General features: G+C 38.4%; 1 long non-coding RNA gene across 1 annotated transcript in view; it reads left to right on the top strand.

Annotated features, from left to right (window-relative positions):
- Positions 1-21,182, top strand: part of LOC120992518 — a 51,108-nt gene that overhangs the window by 4,369 nt on the left and 25,557 nt on the right. The window contains exon 2 of the long non-coding RNA XR_005776990.1: positions 5,248-5,310. This is a non-coding gene — a long non-coding RNA (uncharacterized LOC120992518). The remainder of the gene's footprint in view (positions 1-5,247; positions 5,311-21,182) is intronic.

Genomic DNA, 21,182 nt, shown 5'->3' with positions numbered 1-21,182 from the left:
CTATCTATCTATCTATCTATCGATCTATTATTTATCTATCTCTATTTTTCTAATCAATCTATTATCTATATCTATCTATCTATCTATCTATCTATCTATCTATCTATCTATCTAATTTCTATTATCTATCTATCTATCTATCTATCTATCTCTATTTTTCTAATCAATCTATTATCTATCTATCTATCTATCTATTATCCATTATCTATCTCTCTGTCTATCTATCTAATATACAGTATTTCATATCAATTATCTATCTATCTATCTATCTATCTATCTATCTATCTATCTATCTATCATCTATCTATCTATCACATATCTATCTATCTATCTATCTATCTATCTATCTATCTATCTATCTATCTCATATCTATCTATCTATCTATCTATCTATCTCCTATCTATCTATTATCTATCTATCTATCTATCTATCTATCTCCTATCTATCTATCTATCTCCTATCTATCTATCTATCTATCTATCTATCTATCTATCTATCTATCTATCTATCTCCTATCTATCTATCTATCTATCTATCTATCTATCTATCTATCTCCTATCTATCTATCTATCTATCTATCTATCTATCTATCTATCTATCTATCTATCTATCTATTTCTCAGTCATCATGTGTTTTCATGTATCTCTAAAGTACACTTTGCAGTTTATGAATAAATGTTGTTTTTTCCTAATAAAGACGAGAACTTTCCCAGTTCAGTTTTGTGGATCCTTTGCTGAAACTTTCCTCTGATTTAAATGCAATATCTCAATTAAGCCGAATTGCAGCCTGGCCGCAGAGCAGTGCAGCGATTTTCCTCTCCCTGGTTCCATACAATGCATCCACCTCTGCTTTGTGTGCTGGGGTTTTCTCTCTCTATGGGGGGAGGACAGTGTGGCTAATTTAGCAGAACCAGCGAGCTCCTAAACAGCTTGATGTGTCCCAACAGGTCCCTGAACAAACCCCCCATCTGACCCAGCTTCCAGCCACTGATGTGTGTGTGAAAGTTGTGGTGTTAACCCTTCAGCTGGGTGACATGGAGAGGTCTATTGTAAGATCTCGGGGCTATTCTAAGCTCAGGTTGGTGTGAAAGAGACGAGAAGGTCACTTGAAGTCTCCTTTCAAGTACTCCCATTTTCTCTCTGGATCAGCGGCTCTGAATAGACACCATCTAATCGCTCTTAATGGAAGAGAACAGTCTGCAGCCCCATTCTCTGCATCTAGGTGGGGAGAAGACAATTCAGACAAAGTGCTGCCCTACACCAGGCTGCAGACATCCAGACTAGATATTACAGTATGCTGATTTGTACAGTTATGGGGTCAATGAGAGGAATACATGGAAGACCATCTTAGTTCTGAAGGACTTGTATTTGGTAAGAGAGTAGAAGCCTCCATGAAGCCAGCATGGCCGCGTGGGGTGGGGAAATAGTCTTGTATTTCTGTTGTAGGTTCTCGAGTTGATGGTAAAAGTCCATACACAGGCTGCAGATCCTGTACTAGGAGGCTGCACATTCCTGGAAAGTTTACTTTGCTGCTAAGGGGACAAACCACAACTTGAGCTTTCAGACAAAATCTGTTTAGTTCAGTGAAATGTTTTATAAATGATATATATATATATATATATATATATATATATATTATTGCTAAGCATTCCATATATTATTCCATATGAGTAAGTTTTATAAATGATGTTACATATTAATGTGTGCAGCATTCCTCTGTACATCAGATGTAAAACCTGTTAAATGTTCTTCACCAAATCCATGTTATTTTCAAGTTCTATTTATTGATTTGCACTGACCACAATGTTTAATTTTGTAGATATTCTTATTTTCAACTTCGGAATCCTACATTTTCCTTCAACTGCAGAAACCTAAATTTCTCCTTTTATTTCTGCTCCTAATGTCTCATTTTTGTAGGCTCCAGCATCATCAGGACTTCACCTTCCTAACATTTCTCTTCTACTTTATATTCCTTTTATTTACGGAAAGGCACAAATTAGCCTCAAAGCAACTAGTTGGGTGTAGTAGTTTAGCAAGAATAATTGGAGACAATGGAGATAAAATGACTTTTCCAATTAACTGCTGGTTGGAGTTTAGTTAGAAGGACTGTCAACCCTGGCGATGGGTAATTGCTTTATTGCTCACTAAACTATCACCCACTTAGAACATATGTGCTAATTATTCTGGCCGCCCTCAGACATAGACACTACAGATCTATTAGCCCATATAATGTATATGGTAGTGTGAGGCAGAGAATCCATCACACCACTAGGAAGAAAAATGCCAGCTAAAAGGACAGTGCACATATGACTTACCTCTAGGACAAAAGACTGGAGGCAGGCATTGCCCAGAAAAAGGCTTTCACACCAATATCTTATATGCCCATTATTAAGTGAAGGCAGAAATGAATCTTCAGCCCATAGATCATGCATTTATTTAATAAAAGTTAATTATTAACCATGGGCTGGAAAGCCACAGTGTCCTCAGTGCAGAGGCAAGCCAAGGGTTAAGAGTAGTCCTGTAGTAAGGCTGAGGTGAGGGTGCTGTGGTGGTGGCTGTCTCCAGTCACTCACAAATGTTTCCTCTCTTTAAATAAACACATTCCAAGAAAAGGTGACATTTTGCAGAGGGTTCTGCTGATGTAATAGCAGTGTGTGCACAGCCGGCCTCTGAAGTCATCCCCCCATCACCTTAATGTGGTGGAAGGAGTCCCCTGCCTGCCACATGGCTCTACAGATGCACCTCATTCATGCCCATATGATTTGCAGACAGACAGGTGCATGCAGCCACAGAGGCAGATACCTCAGGTGTCTTTCCAGAGAAAGGAAAACATATTGTCAATTAGTGGGATCAGGTTATTCTTTATCACAGTCTAGATGCTGCATTTTTACTGCAGATGTATTCAGGTTCAGTTCTTTTCTACAGTTTAGAGCAGATTTAGTCCTAAATGTGATTTTGAGTTGTACCCTAAATATCAGAGGGCCATTGGGGCTTTAATTTGATGGTGTCATTGCAGAAAGACCACTAAGGTCATTGACGTATGAGCCCCAATAGTTTTAGACATTTATGCATAGTCCTTAATGTTAGTCACAGATCTGTACAATAACTGAGGTAGGACCTCTACCTTCCCTAATATTAGTCATTTATGTAGGACCTCTACCTTCCCTAATATTAGTCATTAATGTAGGACCCCTACTCGCCTTATTATTAGCCATTAATGTATGACCTCTACCTTCTCTAATATTAGTCATTAATGTAGGACCTCTACCTTCCCTAATATTAGTCATTTATGTAGGACCCCTACTTGCCTTATTATTAGTCATTAATGTAGGACCCCTAACTTCCCAAATATTAGTCATTAATGTAGGACCCCTAACTTCCCAAATATTAGTCATTAATGTAGGACCTCTTCCTTCCCTAATATTAGTCATTAATGTAGGACCTCTTCCTTCCCTAATATTAGTCTTTAATGTAGGACCTCTACCTTCCCTAATATTAGTCATTAATGTAGGACCTCTTCCTTCCCTAATATTAGTCATTAATGTAGGACCTCTACCTTCTCTAATATTAGTCATTAATGTAGGACCTCTTCCTTCCCTAATATTAGTCATTAATGTAGGACCTCTACCTTCCCTAATATTAGTCATTTATGTAGGACCCCTACTTGCCTTATTATTAGTCATTAATGTAGGACCCCTAACTTCCCAAATATTAGTCATTAATGTAGGACCCCTAACTTCCCAAGTATTAGTCATTAATGTAGGACCTCTACCTTCCCTAATATTAGTCATTAATGTAGGACCTCTACCTTCCCTAATATTAGTCATTAATGTATGACCTCTACCTTCCCTAATATTAGTCATTAATGTAGGACCTATACCTTCCCTAATATTAGTCATTAATGTAGGACCTCTTCCTTCCCTAATATTAGTCATTAATGTAGGACCTCTACCTTCCCTAATATTAGTCATTAATGTAGGACCTCTACCTTCCCTAATATTAGTCATTAATGTATGACCTCTACCTTCCCTATTATTAGTCATTAATGTAGGACCCCTACCTTCCCTAATATTAGTCATTAATGTAGGACCTATACCTTTCCTAATATTAGTCATTAATGTGGGATCTCTACCATTACCCATTAATGCCGGATGCTTACAGGACCCTAGTTGTGCCATAGCTGAAAGATCTCTACTGTCAGTGAGACATTAGTGTAGGACCCCTAATGTCAGTGTATGACTAGCATAGGAACTCAAATAAATGTGTACCCCAATTGTCAATGTGCAATTGTTTCTAGGACCCAAACAAATGGCTTGGATCATTGCATCCTATAATCAGAGGATTATTGATTTATTTTACTTATATAGTGGTGACATGTTCACAATCTAAGTTTCCTATCAGTATGCCTTTGGAGTGTTGGAGGAAACAGGAGGACCCGGAGGAAACCCATGCAAACACGGGGAGAACATACAAACTCCATGCAGATGTTGTCCTTGGTCGGATTCCAACCTCGGAAACCAGCCGCTGCAAGGCACCAGTGCTAACCACTGAGAACTCAAATGTCAGTGTGCTATAAATGCGACCCCAATTGTCAATGTGCAATTATTTCCCAGGATCCGAACAAATGGCTTGGAACATTGCATCTGATAATCAGAGGATCCCAAGAACAGATTCAGTGACGCCAACCAGACCTCAAGTACAGTTTGCACACTCCTTTTTTAATTTCTTAATTACTTTTATTTTAAGTCAATTAAGAAACTCATTGTTTTACTCAAACAACAAATACTTTATGACCTAATTATGTGTATCTCTTTTTATTAAAATATAGTTTACTACAAGGGTAATCTTTAAAGTCTGGTAGACTGCTTGATTATCAGCACATTCTCGGGAACAAGCATTCATAGGAATGCTCGTTCATCGGCTGCTGAGCATCTTTCACTAGGATGAAAGATGCCCGATTAATCAGCAGTACATCTCCTTGTGTGATCAGTGATGTGCTGCTGATAGTGAACAAAATCAGGGAAGGAAGAATCGTTCCTCCCGCATTCTGTTTTCATCGGCCTGTGTAATGAGGTCGGGGCAAACAAGTTCCGATGGATGTTTTATCCTCCATTGGTGCTCACACTGCCCATACATCAGGCAGTGTAATACCAGCTTATGTATCAGTGAAGCAGAAAAAGTTTCTGAGACCAGGGACCACTGAGACCTAAAATGTGATATCAGCTGTGTATTTTTTTTCCTTTCTAGATCTATCAGATCAGCAGCAGATCCGTTCTATCCTGGTGAATGAACTGGAAACATCTAGATATGGTAAGAGAATCTCTCCATTATATTGTATATCAAATGGAAGTATAAGAGAATATAACCATTCCTTCTGTACAACTGTGTCCGGTTAATACAGGGTTGCAGGTTTCCCCACTACTTTGGGGCATCCATGCTAATATCCCGTGGTGTTTTTTAAAATTTTATTTGCACAACTGATGCCAAAAATTTATTTTTTGTCTATGTTAGAATACAGCCATTGACTAAATTGATAACTTAAGAAAACTTATGTATTTATGCGCTAGGTTCTTGAGAAGTCAATGGCATCTGTCAAACGATCATTTCCTTTACATTGTTTGAAAAAAAAACCATATGTAAAAACCAGTGTAAAGACGTCCTCTGCTGTGTGATGTTTTACAGCCATATTCATCTGCATCACCTAATGAGGAGTCACTGTTGTGGCCGAATTAAGGCTTAGTTCAGTTATCATACTGCAATTTTTATGTTATATCCGTACAGATTGTGAAAGATTATACAGTTAGTATTTATATAAGAAAGATTTTGATGGAATGTTAACAATTTGTGTATAACAGTGATATAGGTTGGAGATTACTGTGCTAGAGTCTCACCACAATAGGGTTTGTCTAACTACATAAACTTTTAGAATATAACATAAATTAAAGCATGACAACATCAATCATTGCGAATTGAAAAACGAACCGTGTTGTATGTAAGATGAGAGCATGTGCACTATTCTCCTCATGTATGGTGTTCTTGAATGAACTATTTGCTGCTCTCTGTCATGTGTTGTACGTCATTATGTTGTATGTTGGCGCTATATAAATAAATGAGGATGAGAGTAATACTGATGAAGTCATGATGGATGAACTTGTGTTAAAATGTAAAATTAAAAGCCTTCCCATGTTTTCCAATGATAAAAAGCTTTCTACAAGGTAAAAATAACCTAAACACTAAAGCCCTTAAAAATCTTTGGCCATCCTTTGGTGTTACTTTGAATCTTTAAAGGGACACATCCATAAAATGTTATCTATCACATATTTACAATTATATGTGAATTTTCTATGTAATGTATATATAAAAAAAAAAAAGAAAAAATGGGTAGATGGTTTTCTGGGTTTTTGCAATAACTCCATGTATTCTGCTCCATGTATTCTACTTCCTCTCCTGGGTAGAACGGCAGTCAGTCTTGCTTTATTCTCTCAGTCAGGTCATTGAATCCAACCAGAGATGGAGGGGGCAAGGGACTCCATTAGAGCATCACACATTACACTGATGCATGCAATGCTCTTCTCTGGACATCTTTATCTAGACCAGGCATGGCCAACCTGCGGCTCTCCAGCTGTTGTAAAACTACAACTCCCACCATGCCCTGCTGTAGGCTGCTAGCTGTAGGCAGTCTGGGCATGCTGGGAGTTGTAGTTTTGCAACAGCTGGAGGGCCGCAGGTTGGGCATCCCTGATCTAGACCTTTCAAGAGAATAATACTGTTATTCTAATTCTGCACCTACTATTATGATGATTACCCTTCAGATGACACCTTCCCCTCATAGCAGCAACTGACAATGGATTACTTATCTATATAGTAGGTCTTATCATTTGTGCTGACTGCTACAGCAGGACAATATTTTGCATTTAGCTCTTTTGTTTCATATTTTTTTTATTTTATAACATAGTATTTAATTTTTTAATGGTATAGTATTACTGAAAAGAAAACGAAAAACAGCCAAATATTCAAAGAAAATGTTTTCTATGAATATTGATTTAAAAAAAATACCCTTTTCTGATGGAAGTGTCCCTCAAAGTATCCTCACCAGTATACTGCTAGGGACTGACCGGCTACAGATTCCTAAAGTGAAGTTTTGGTGCAGTTTTTTTTTTTCAAAACAGGGATGGATCCACACAGGAAAAGTAAAAGTCTGGGTATGCATAATAACTGGTTGTAGTATGACACATTTTTAACTGATGAAGAACAGCCGTAGTCCACAGCCATCACTCCACCAAGTGTCATGCGGCAGAAAGTTCTTATGTAACCTCAACCTAATGGGAAGATGTATGTATACTACTTTTTTTGTTGATGTGGCTTTTGACCAGAACACACAACTTAGTTTGGTGCATTCTTTATTTCAAAGAATAGATGTATCAGATGTATCTTTACGCTTTAATACAGAAATACTGCCCTACATAACACCATAAGAAGATGAGTGTTTTTTTTTTTTTGAACGTTACCTATAATTATTTCATTAGTTCTTCCTTCACCTAGAATTTTTAAAAGTTCATAATTATGCTCATTTTGAAACGAGATTTCAGGAGCACTTTTTTAAGTAGGTGGACCCATGCACATGACGTACTGTGTATTATATACTGTTTAAGTCACCATTATAACTTGTTTTAGGAAAATGGTAATCTTTATTTTCACAGCACCAACATATTACACAATGAAAAAGACAAAAGAGAAAGTTAGCACCTCCTAAAAAAGTTAAATAAATGGGAACATAAGCTGCAAACTAAAGGCTATGGCCACATGTTAGATAAATGCTGCCCGTTCTCGGCAGTGGAATTACATGTCGAAAATCTGTATTGTTTACGGAAGCAACCAAGTGGATGAGATTTTTATAACTTATCCACATGCTTTGGACTTTTTGCAAGAAAATGTACACACGGCTTGACATTTGGCGTGGATTTTAAGCATGTCAATTAATGTTACAGATTTTGCAATGCAGAAAAACCACAGCATTTCTGCAATAATTTCTGAGACTAAATCTGCACCATTTGGTGTGAATTTTGCAACTACAGAATATCAGCAAATAATAATGTGTGTTCATACCCTTGAAGTCACGAAAAGGAATACGTAGTTAAATTGCAACTGATAAAAGCAAGCGAACATTCGGTGCGATACAGGTGAAACTCGAAAAATTTGAATATCGTGCAAAAGTTCATTTATTTCAGGAATGCATACTTAAAATTGTAATATTGTGAAAAGGTTCAATATTCTAGGCTCAGTTAGCTAGTCAGCTAAATAATCCATACCCCCTGAGCAAAGGATATCTGAGATTGTGACTTTGGCTTTAAGCCATAATCATCCAAATTATAACAAATAAAGGCTTGAAATATCTCACTTTGCATGTAATGAGTCTATCTCATATGTTAGTTTCACCTTTTAAGTTGCATTACTGAAATAAATGAATTTTGCATGATATTCAAATTTTTCGAGTTTCACCTGTACAAGGAAAGAAGACCCTGCTCCTAAGAACTGACAATCTAAAGGAAGTTATACGCTGTAAAAACTCTGGCAGAGCTATAATGATTGTTGATGTTTTACGTTGGAGAAGGTTAGGGAGAACCCCACTGTCAGTCCAATTCCCAGTTAAGCTATTGCTCTGGTCCAGAGACATACTTTGGATTGAATGCAACTTCTGTGGACTGCAGTTGTCACTCAGTATTTAAAAACCGAAAGTTACACTTCAAAAAAGTTTCCATGAAGTCCAAAGCTAAGTCACTAAAAAGGCTTTCCCACCAATTAATATATTCATGATATTTTGTTTGTTGACCCAGTGAAGTGTTATGCCACCTGACATTAAAAGTGTAAAACAATGTATATCTCTACCTACTGAGCGTACTGCTGGTGGTCACACATGCTCAGTCACTCTCCCCACAGCCAAATTCCTCCATAGTGATCCTATGCTCACTACATAGAAGACACTAGAAATAACCTCTGACATATCATGGCAGTACAACAAATAAGAAGGGACTACATGGTGAGCTGCCAGAGGGTGATGGAGACAGATTCTTACTCCATGGACCAGCAGTAAAACATTAGCAGCAGTACCAAGAGGGGCACATGGAAGAGAAAATAAATAAATAATGTTTTTATGCTAGAAATACTGTTACTTAAAAACAGTTGCTAGAATGCCTTCAGGGCTTCTGTTATGAAGATGATTCATGTTATAACCCCTTTAACTAATTAGTTAAAACTGTACAAAGAAATGCTTTATTTTTTACTTTTTTAACCACGGTTTACCTTAAATTTATCTAACCAAACAAGAAAACTGACTATTAGTAAAATATAGAACAATATAGTAACTTTAATAATAGGATAAAGATAAATACAAGCAACTGCCCAGTGCTTTCAGATAATGCGGGGAAAGGAGGAATAAAGAGAATTCAACTGGGGAATGTTTTTATTTTTTTATTTATTTATTTATTTTTATTTTATTTTTTTTAACTAGAAACAGTTCCCAGATGGCCAGTTTGTGTTTGCTGATATACAACTGGGTTTGCGTCTGAATTTTATATAAAAGTATTCACAAATCTATATTGAATTCTCTGTCCTGGACCTTATCTTTGCTGTTTTAAATTCAGAAATAATACAATGTGGAAACTACTATTACAATAGGAAGCAGTTCTACAAACACATGCTAAACTTAGCATGTACTAATGTTCTTGTCTCATTTTTTATTTTTGGCATAATGATGTCACTTTCAACTATTGCCAGTGTGTGAATCCAGCCTTACTGTGCAAAATACACATAAGGTCATTTAACAAGTCTTCAAAATGAAATTACTGATGTCCGCTGGCAAGTAAAACCAGTAATAGTTATATTTTAGATGTTAATTTACTGTATATAATGACAGAGAAGGATGTAGTTAGGCATTTTAGCAGTAAAACACATACCTAAAATTATCATGAAATATTCCTTAAGAAATAACAATAATAACAATTATACGAATAATAATAATAATAATAATAGTTTTATGTTCCTTAATTTCTCATATAAAAATGTAAATATGCTATCTACCTATTTGCTGATGATGGAAGAGAACAGGAACAATTACATATATTGTTCTTTGGAAGATAATTCGAATTATTTAAGTGCACTAATACAGAATGACAAGCCTTTATGCGATGGTGGATTCTGCAGAAAGAAATAATTTTACATTAATGTACATACATTGTTGAAGGATAAATCGCTGGTGCTTCTATTAATTTTGTTGTCTGAGTGCTTCTCAAGAAGAAGAATACATTTCAATTTGACTGGATGTTTTTCACAAAAAAAAAAAAAAAAAAGGAAGAGCGAAAGAAAGGGAAAGGGCTAATGGGAGTCCAGAGAAGGAAATGAATAAAATATGAGAACATGGAAATGCTCACACAAATTGTAAATGGGAACATAATTTGGAATCAAAGGATATGATGACGAATAAGAACCAATTGGCCCATATAAACTTCAAGGCTTGCTTACAATCACAGAGAGGTCACCATGCTGGTGCGCACATACTGCATACAGATGTAACTGTGGGACGAAGCCAAAAACATCCACAATAGCAGGAGAACGACACACATTACTGTCATTCATACACCACAGCTACTTTGAATATACATGCCTTTTCCCTCACATATTTAGTGACTGTTAATAGTTATAATACTGAACACTCTGTGCAATCATTTTAATTCAAGTAAGCTTTATTTGAGTATAATGAATTACACTTGTTTCAACGGCCGGTACAATCATTTTTGAAAATATCCTTACACTACTTGTTATTTCCAGCTTCCTAAAGGGGTTGTCTCACTTCAACAATTGCATGTATCATGTAGAGAAAGTTAATACAAGGCACTTACTAATGTATTGTTATTGTCCATTTTGTTCCTTTGCTGGCTGGATTCATTTTCCATTACAGGTGGTCTTACCTGCACATTATAGGAAAAAGCACCAGCCTCTCTAGTGGCCTTAAACACGGGAGTGAGCATAGTTCAGCACTTTTTCCAACAGTGTGCAAGCACGACCACAATTGCTGGATTGCAGGGTGGTCGCAAACATAGAGACAAGCAGTGTATAATGTGATGGAAAAATGAATCCAGACAGCAAAGGAAGCAATATGCACAATCACAATACATTAGGAAGTGCCTTGTATTAACTTTCTCCACATGATACATGAAATTTGCTGAAGCGAGACAATCCCTTTAAGGCAAGTAATAGTATGATGGCATATATAGGATAGTCAATTCACTAGTGTAAATGAATGAGTTCTGTAAGAAGACAAATCTATAAGGTAGATAAATACAGTTAGTTCTTCGACCATTTTTCCTTTGATCTTAATTGAACAAGAGTAGTGATTAAAGGCAACCTGTCCAGTTGAACATATAGTCTGCCAGCATCATGTTATAATGCCGGAGGTGCTGGGCAGATTGATTTATAATTTTTTGGGAAAAGGTTCAATAGAACTTGTAATTTAATCATTTAAATTCCTGCTTATTCTGTGCTTAGGAATCCAGTGGGCGGTCCTACTCAGTGATTGACAGCTATATAGGGAACTCAATAACTAATAAGATCACCCACTGGAGAGGTTCTGGAGCAGCTTAAAGGGAATGTGTCATCAAACAATGACCTATTGTTTAAATCACATTTTTATGTTTAACATATTTTTAAAGAATTTTTTAATTTTCCATGTCAATATTTATATTTAAAACCCACCCATTAATTCCTGCAGTTACCACACTGGCCACTAAGCCTAATAATTGGTGCCAGTTCTTGACCTGTACAGATCACTTTACTGCAGTTATCTGCTTATCAGTCATTCTAATCCTGCCTTTAATGATTTCACCTCTGTGTATAGATAAAACAGGATCCAGCATTCACAATAGGTGATTATATATTCTTTCCTTGTACAATGACCTCTGCACAGGTCACAGAGCATGCCTAGAAAACTGTCCCATAGAAGTCAGTGACGTCCCCTCCTGACCATTGTCTATGGCCCATGTGGCTGCCATAAAGCAATTTTCTTCATGTTTTCTAAATGCTGTTAGGAACAGCTCAGGCAAAATCTGAAAGCAGAAAATAAAAACAGATTAAAAAAAGAGGAGATGTATTATCTGGTTTTAACAGACAGATATAATTTTTGATGACACATTTCCTTTAACCCCTTCCCAATGTTTAAAGATGGCACCCACTCATGAGTGGAGCGAGCACCATAGTCGCTGGGTGCCTTCTGTTTTAAACTTCAGGAATCTGGGACTAATGTCCGCAACCAGCGGCAACACCGATCGTGGACATTTAAACCTACAGATGCCGTGGTCAAACGTAACCACGGCATTTGAAGGAGCAAAAACCCAGAAGTGTGTGCTTCCTGGTGTGCTCTGGCTTCCCCCAGCGAGGAGCCAGATGCAGTGTGCAGCAGCTTCTGTCCTCTTGAATGAACAGAAGCTTCCGCACATTAGTTCCTATGGAGCACTTGCATGTGGTAGAGCTCCATAGGAACATAGTGTATTTCTTATACACTCCAATGCTAATTCCAAAAAGAAAAAGTAGAATCCAGCTTCCCATAAAAGAAAAAGCTTTATTTCCTTGTATAAAAATATCTCGACATCATATACAAAAACTTTGTCTACGCGTTTCAGACCTTAGAAATAGTGGTCCTTCATCATGACATACAAAATTTAAAATAAAGTCCCTCTCTTATAGTGATGGGCCGGGTATCGCCTAATTAAATCCCCCACCCCACCTGTACACCTACAGAGAGGGAAAGAAAAAACTCCTTCTCCAAAACAGAAAAAAACATAGGCTATCTGTATTGGAGAACTAAACCATGCTTCTTATTCAGACCGCTTGGAAAACAGGTTCCTAACTTAAACATCCAATAAGTTTCTCTACTCAATAATTTCTGTCTGTGATCACCTCCTCTAATCGGGGCACACACCCTTTCTATGCCCTGTACCGCAAATGCCGACGTGTTTACTTTATGAACAGTGGCAAAATGTAATGAAGCCGCTCAGTGGCAAAGCTAGAAATGACTGGGCACCACACCAAATTTTTGAATGGGGCCCCCCTACCCCAGTAAGTTTTTTGCAACCCCTTCCTTTCATGCCGCCATTCCTGTGGCTAGTAAAGATCGCTCTCTCAGACCAGGCCCGGCAGCTGTTCCATCCGTCTATACTGTCACTGTATATAATTTCATTGTGTAATACTGTTGAGGGGGCCCTGACAAAATCTTTTAGTCCTTCTCCTCCTGGATGGGCCCCTTCTGGGTCAGGGCCCCAAAGCAGCCGCTTCCCCTATAGCTACGCCCCTGAAGCCACTGACACATTCCTAGTTGTATAATGGCGGATATCAGATAAGTGTTTCCTGATTCTTACCTTGATCTGATTAGTTGTGCAGCCCACATATTGTAGCTGGCACTCCCTGCAAGTTATGACATAAACAGCAAAATCCATATTGCAATTCAAATAGTGTTGTATTATATAGCTACCTCCATTGGCTGTAGAGGTTGATTGACATACATTTATGAAATTGCAGCATATACTGTACATCTATTGCTGCCACATTTATAACAGCCCTTATATATTAGTCAAAGTGAAGACAGGACAGCACCACTTGTTAGTCGATTTCTGTGTAAAATGACGGGTGTGCTCGCAGTGCCAGGCCCCGACCTGAGGGCCCCCTTGGTAGCCAAAAAATAGATGAAAAACCGCAGCACTCCCAGTCTTGAATCCAATTTTGTGTTTATTAACACCGAATAAAATAGCAACGTTTCGACAGCAAAGTCTTTTTCAAGCTATATAGCTTGAAAAAGACTTTGCTGTCGAAACGTTGTTATTTTTTTCGGTGTTAATAAACACACAATTGGATTCAAGACTGGGAGTGCTGCGGTTTTTCATCATTTTTTTTAGCCCTTATACATTAACCTTGTGGGTTTTTTAGTCTTCATACCTTGATCAAGAAATAAACTCGGGCTGACCCTCTGACTAATGGTAGGAGCTTTTCGTGCTACACATTTAATACCTGCCGATACTACATTTTCTCACTCTCTGTCATGATTCAAAACCGGTAAGTGTCGCTGTATGATATTGCTGATCTCCCCAAATTCCTCACTGAATCTTGTAACAAAGGAAATGGGACATGTTTTACGTTTCAGAATGCTGTCCCTGACCCTATTAACAAAACATGTTTTCAATCTTCTATTACTGATCTTATTTTTTGATCTTTGTTTGACTGTTAAGGGAAATACTAAAGAAACCCTATCTTGTGTCAGTGCCCACTGCTTTGCTCTCTCTATATTCTGCTCAGTGTAGTATCTTTCCTGCAATCTTGTTGCAATCTTCTCTGCTTCCTGTGAAAACAGGGGGACATTTGAGCAGTTGCGTCTAGTCCTAGTCATCTCTCCCTTTGGGATATTTTTGATGACATGTGCAGGATGGCACGAAGTCGCCAAAAGTTTCGTATTGCCTGCTGACTCTTTCCTGTGTGTGTATGTTAGAACACTGGCCATTTTGCTATCGGCCTTTAAACACAGATCTAAAAAAAAAATCTATAGTTTTTTTTAGATCTGTGTTTAAAGGCTGATAGCAAAATGGCCAGTGTTTTAACATCAATCACCTCTACAGCCAATGGAGGTATCTATATAATACAACACTAGGTGATCACAGACAGAAATTATTGAGTAGAGAAACTTATTGGATGTTTAAGTTAGGAACCTGTTTTCTAAGCGGTCTGAATAAGAAGCATGGTTTAGTTCTCCAATACAGATGTTTTTTTTTCTGTTTTGGAAAAAGAGTTTTTTCTTTCCCTCTCTGTAGGTGTACAGGTGGAGTGGGGGATTTAATTAAAGGGGTTATCCGAGTTAACTTAATTTCTCTCTATGGCTTTATTTCCCCTATACATTAGTTTTCCTAAATAACTTGCAGTACCTATCTTGTGCCGTTTCTCTGCTACACTAAACAGTCATGTGACTGCCCACGTCATCAGCTGTGACGTTCCGTTTACATGGAGCTCTCTGCTTGTCGGAGTGACTAAGGCATGTAAACGGAACGTCATCAGCCTTGGCCACGCCCCCACCTCTCTGGATTACAGTCCGTGCGGCTGTGAGTTGATCGCGCATGCGCGATCCTCACTTGTGCCGCGGCTACCTCAAAGTTCCTCCCTGCGGCTAATAGGTGATCGCATATGCACGATCATCAGGCCAGGCAAAACCAGCAATAGCTTGGGGCCCCAAACTGGTTGGGGCCCCGAGCTGGCCAAGCAGAGTAAAAGTCAGAAGATCCAATGGTATAAAATATTCTATCCCCCAGGCGTTCCCATGGTGACGGGGACGCTTGCCTGGTTAGAATATACCATCGGATCTGAGTTTTTCGAGCTCAGTGAGATCGTAAAAAAACTCAAATCCGATGGTATATTCTAACCCCCAAGCGTTCCCATGGTGACAGGGACGCTTGCCTGGGGGTTAGAATATACAGGGCGCTGTAGTGAGCTCTTTACTTGCATTCTTAGCTCTGTACTCCGGTAATAGCAGAGCAGGCAGTTCGGGGAGCGGCGCTCACTCACTGTCACTGACGTCACGCGCCTGCTCCTCCCACTAGGCGGAGCAGGCGCGTGACGTCAGTGAATGAACGCTGCCTGCACTGCCTGCTGTTGTTACCAGAGCTCAGCCAAAGTAAGAGTCAGAGACTCAGAGATTTCAAAATAATAAGAAAATAGCTTTGCATTGAGAAATGAAGTGACTGATTAGTACTGCTGCTGTGAGCGTCGGGGAGGGGGATCTGTGGATGGCACTGTAGGGGGATCTGTGGTCTGTGGATGGCAGGCAGTGCCATCCACAGATCCCCCTACAGTGCCATCCACAGATCCTCCCTCCCCTAAACAGTGCCATCCACACAGATCTCCCCCCTAAACAGTGCCATCCACAGATCCCCTCCCACAAATATTCATGAGGGAGAGATGAGTCATTGTTGTTACTGCTGCATGTAAACACAGCAATAACAGAACCTGGAAAAGGTGTAAAGATCGTTTTTTTTTTTTAAAAATCAAGCTTGACTAATGTATATGTATATCCTGATTAATTTTGTTAGGTTTTATTTTTTTTCCCATAACTCGGATAACCCCTTTAAGTGAAACCCGGCCCATCACTATAAGAGAGGGAATTTATTTTAACTTTTGTATGTCATGATGAAGGACCACTATTTCTAAGGTCTGAAACGCGTAGACAAAGTTTTTGTATATGATGTCCGGATATTTTTATACAAGGAAATAAAGCTTTTTCTTTTATGGGAAGCTGGATTCTACTTTTTCTTTTTGGATTACTCACATGTCGTGTCTGGGACTTTTTTCCGTGCCTCTCAGAGAAGCTCACAGGTGAACAGGTGAGTGCTGCAGTTGGTGTTTTTACATTGACTAAAATGCTAATACATTGGAGTGTATGAGAGAATCTATCTAATGATTACTTGTTATAGTTCCCTATGGGTAACAAAAAAATAGGATGTGTCTTCAAAAAATAAATAAAAATAATCACCCCATTTGGAATATTTTTCCAGCTATCCACTACGTCACATGCAGTATAAAATGGTCGAATTAGAAAGTGCAACTTGTCCCGCAAAAAACAAGCCCTCATATGGCTATGTGATTGGAAGAATAAAAAAGTAATAGCCCCAGAAAGGCAGGGAGTGAAAAATGAAAATGCAAAAATGAAAAACCCTTAATTAATGTATGTGTATAGACCATATAAAATACAGGTTTAAAGGGTTATTTACACCTAACACATGTATGGCATACCCATAGCTGGATAGGTGGGAAATGGACTAACACTTTAATTTTAACTTCATGTTTTTGAGTGATCATTATGTGGTTGTTATATGTTTTTTTTTCTTATCACCTCCTTATAAGTGTTGCTTTAAAAGTATAAAAGTAAAACATTGTTCCTATGTACACCTTTACATGATTAATCGCTTTCCCTGTTGTTAGGTTTTGATAAGGTCTGCTACCAAGCAGTCAATTTCAGACCTGGAGCAAGTAAGGACAATAAAAAGAAAAGTCAAAACTTGTCATTGGCTAATGCACCGAGGCGTACAAGCAGACATTTCTTCCAGTAAAGCAATTGATTGCTGGTGACTTTAGTAGAACGATCACACTATTATGATTTGCCTATATAGCATTAGACATTAGGGTAAACTTTGGAAATGTTACTGTATCTGGCAGCATGTCATACAACAGGAGGGGCTAACCAGATTGACAGTCCAGAGGTCAGTCTAATGCAATGATTGACAGGCTTCCTTGTATGAGTAGGTGTACACAAATACACAAATGTCAATCACATAGTGAGGCCACCTATTAAACCCAAAAAGAGCAGAATTTGAATCTATAAATTACAAGTTAAATTGAATTTCTTGTCACAAAACTATATATCAATTTGCCTAGCTCCTGCTTATAACATGCTGCCTACAGATGGTGCATGTCCAATGTGACAGGGTTGCTTTTCTAGTAGACCAAAGCTTGCCATTAAAGGAATGGTCTAGGATTAGAAAAAAAGATCTACTCTTTTTTTCCCCACAGACAATCCCACTCCTGTCTATAGGTTGTCTCTGGTACTGAAACTCATTCACCGGTGTGTATCTGGTAGAGCAGCGCAGACCAATTTTACTTGAGGCTATGGACACAAGTGGAGCTAATTCTGGAAAAACAAAATATTATTTAATCATGGAAATCCCTTTTGGAGCTCAGTATTCAATTACGTTAAGGGATATTATCAGTTAAGTGCTTTTTCAACGTTAGAAATGTAGAGGGCCATTTACTAAATGATATATGCAGTTTTCTGACGTATATCTGTCACAGATTTGCGGTGCAAAGGCTATTTGCGCTCACGCCAGGTCTAAAAAAGGGGACGTGACATGGGCTGGGAAAGGGGACGGATCGGCATTTATTTTCTATGCCTGTTTTAGGCATAGGAAATGGTCTAAATTAAAGCCAACAAGGAAGCTTGCTTACATTTAGACCGGCGGTGGATGTGGTGAAGTTATGTAGAGGCTGGCGCCAGATCCACCAAAAGCAGCGGTTAGAAAGACCAGAGTCTAAAACGCCAGTCTTAATAAATGGCCCCCTTAGTACTCAGATCAGGAGACTAGGTTAACCCATACATAGGCCTTTTAGGAAGTATAATGCATGTTGAGGGTACAAGCCAGAATACTCTGAAATCAAGAGGTCAAGTCACAATTGGTGGTCCCGTAATTGGCTAGCACTAGCTGGTGTATTTTTGGTCATAAATAGAGATGAGCGAATTTCATATTTTGAAATTCGTTCACGCTTCGTTTGGTGGTAAAAGCAGAATTGCTTTATGGATTCCGTTACCACGGACCATAACGCAGTTCTATGACGGAATGCATAACGGAATGCCTTTAGAGGCATTCCGTCATTGATTCCGTCATAATAGAAGTCTATGGGCTGCAAAATGGATCCGTCCCATTTCCGTTATGCAGGGGAGTCTCCTCCTGCATAACGGAAACGGGACGGATCCGTTATGCAGGCCATAGACTTCTATTATGATGGAATGAATAACGGAATGCCTCTAAAGGCACGAAGCGTGAACGAATTTCATAACATGAAATTTGCTCATCTCTAGTCATAAACATAAAAGTGTGAAGAAATTCATTGACAGTCAGGTTTCTAATGAATGCTATTGATATCATCAGCACTGGCTACTTATCTGCATTATAAATGATACATTCACACAGCAAACTCACAGTGAAACATGCTTGAGGTGATGATAACCAGCTCTCAGATTGCAGACAGAGAACTTCAAGCTCTCCAAATGACCTCTGATCTCACCTTCCATGTGCCCCAGGCACATAGCACAAGTGCAAGAGTAAACAGCTGTCGGTATCTATGCCTCTTTCAATACGTGTGGGGTTTTTAAAGGGGTTATCCGTCATTTACTTTTAACTAATGTGTCCACCTTCATGTGGCTTACAAGTGTCACATTGATAATGATAACAATGTCCCTACCAGGCCAGCGCTGCGCTCCTTGATCTAATTAGGCTCCCGGCCCTTCCTGGATCAAGTGCCATACATTCTGCACGTCATCCAGGCCTGGCTACAACCCACAATGTACGTGGGTTGCACCTGCGCAGTCAGGCAGCCTTGGGCGCTGTGTGTACATTGTCATTTTTTTCAGTGTGATAGTCGTAAGCCACATGAAAGGGGATACATTAGTTTAAAAAAATGAATAACCCAATTAAAGCTGGAAACATGTAAAGGGAATGTATAATCAGAAATTACATAATGTTCATAGATATGTATGCTAAATACATTTTATGCATTTTTTTTTTAAACTAATCCAGAAATGGTGCAGCCTTTGAACTGTCTATTTAGCCATTTTTTGTACTGGCCCATCAGAGTACCAGAGGATCCTCCGGCCGAAATGATAATGTTCTCTATTCAAGCAAGGTCACTAAGGTCCAACAGAAATCTATTCATCATGGATCTGACTTTACAGCCAATAATTTACCACTAGGGTCTATTTCTTATATAATAAAATTAAAAGTGAATAAGGAAATGTTCTGTTGGGCCCTCAGAACGTTTCCCCATGGGCTCAAGGAACTCCATTCCAATGCTACATTGAGCTGTGCAACAGGCGGACATTTCTTGTACTGTAGAGCTCACTTCTTAGCAGTCATCTGATTAACATCACAGGCAGGATTACAATGAAAGGTAAATATATATATATATATATATATATATATATATATACACACAGTGGTCCCTCAAGATACAATGACCTCAGGATACAATATTTTCAACATATAATGGTCTTTTCTGACCCATCATAAGTTGAAACTAGACTCAACATACAATGTCTCAGACTCATATCCAACCAATCAAGGGCACGTCTCTGGTAAAATAGCAGTATTGGTTGCTAGTTAGCAGGTATTCCTGACTGTGATATGTAAGGACTTGTTTTATCTGTCTCAGTTATCTGCTTATTTTTCTTATATCTTCTTTTTCTTTTATCTTGGATGACATTTGGGTCATTGGAACAGATTACTCAATTTACAATGGTTTCAACATACAATGGTCATTCTGGAACCAATTAATATTGTAACTTGAGGGACCACTGTATATACTCACACACACCATTTATAGGTAATGGGCAGAGCTTATCTACTCCTCCTCCCTGCACCAATCACCCAGTATGACCACAGTGCTGTCCCATAGACTATATAAATTGTCACAATCTCGCACACATGCAACATGACAGTCCACAAGGGGTACTCTGGATTTCACTGCATCTGTGACCTTGGATGTGACTGTAACTCACTTCTACCCTCACTACAGATGCACAACTATTACAGAAACACACTGCATTTTAGCATATAAAAGGCAAGCCTCTAGCACATTGGCCTTTAATGGTAACACAGCAAAGCGGTACTTACAGTGTGGGTACGTTCAGAGCAGCAATGTTTAAATAATATACAAAAAGGTACAGTGCTAAAAGGTTACAAAAGGATGACAAAAAAGAACATACAGACAAGCAAACAGTGCAGAAATAAAAGGGATAAAATAATCAAATACCAATTGGCGAGATTTGTGAATCGGTGAGAGATCCACGCAACTAGGTGTATCTCCAGGGATATAAACTCTATCTGGATTACGTTATGCAATTTTAAATGGTCTTAACCTGCCCCCCTTTCACCTTCTTCTTAGTCATGTGACAGGAAGCTGGATAATTACATTAAAAAAGTGGAAAGTTGTATGGCATAATTCTAATTTGAGCCAAAACTTCTTGTAGGTATGTCTGGGAAAGATAATATGACCAGCAAGTTTTCCAGAATATTTTTACCAACCCTGGTATACCAAACACAAATATGAAATATTAATCCTTTTAACCAATATGTAATTAGTAGGTTTCCTAAGACCGAAAATCACAGCGCTTGTGACCAAAGAAGCACCCAAGTTCCCTGATCATTAAAGCTTAAGGTATTTCTTGCAAAGCATGAATTATGACAAGGCTGTTTTTAAAGGGTAACTTCTGGTCTATGGATATATTTAGCAGCTTCGGGTGGCATGCATTATTTACATTAGCATCTCTACATTATCTGGAAAAGCAGTACATTTTTGCATTTTTTTTTTAAATTCCATTAGCACCTCTG

Source organism: Bufo bufo, chromosome 2 (assembly GCF_905171765.1).
Source record: "Bufo bufo chromosome 2, aBufBuf1.1, whole genome shotgun sequence".
Lineage (NCBI taxonomy): Eukaryota > Metazoa > Chordata > Amphibia > Anura > Bufonidae > Bufo > Bufo bufo.
The sequence above is the reverse complement of the archived record's forward strand: the minus strand, read 5'-3'. Positions and strand labels throughout refer to the sequence as shown.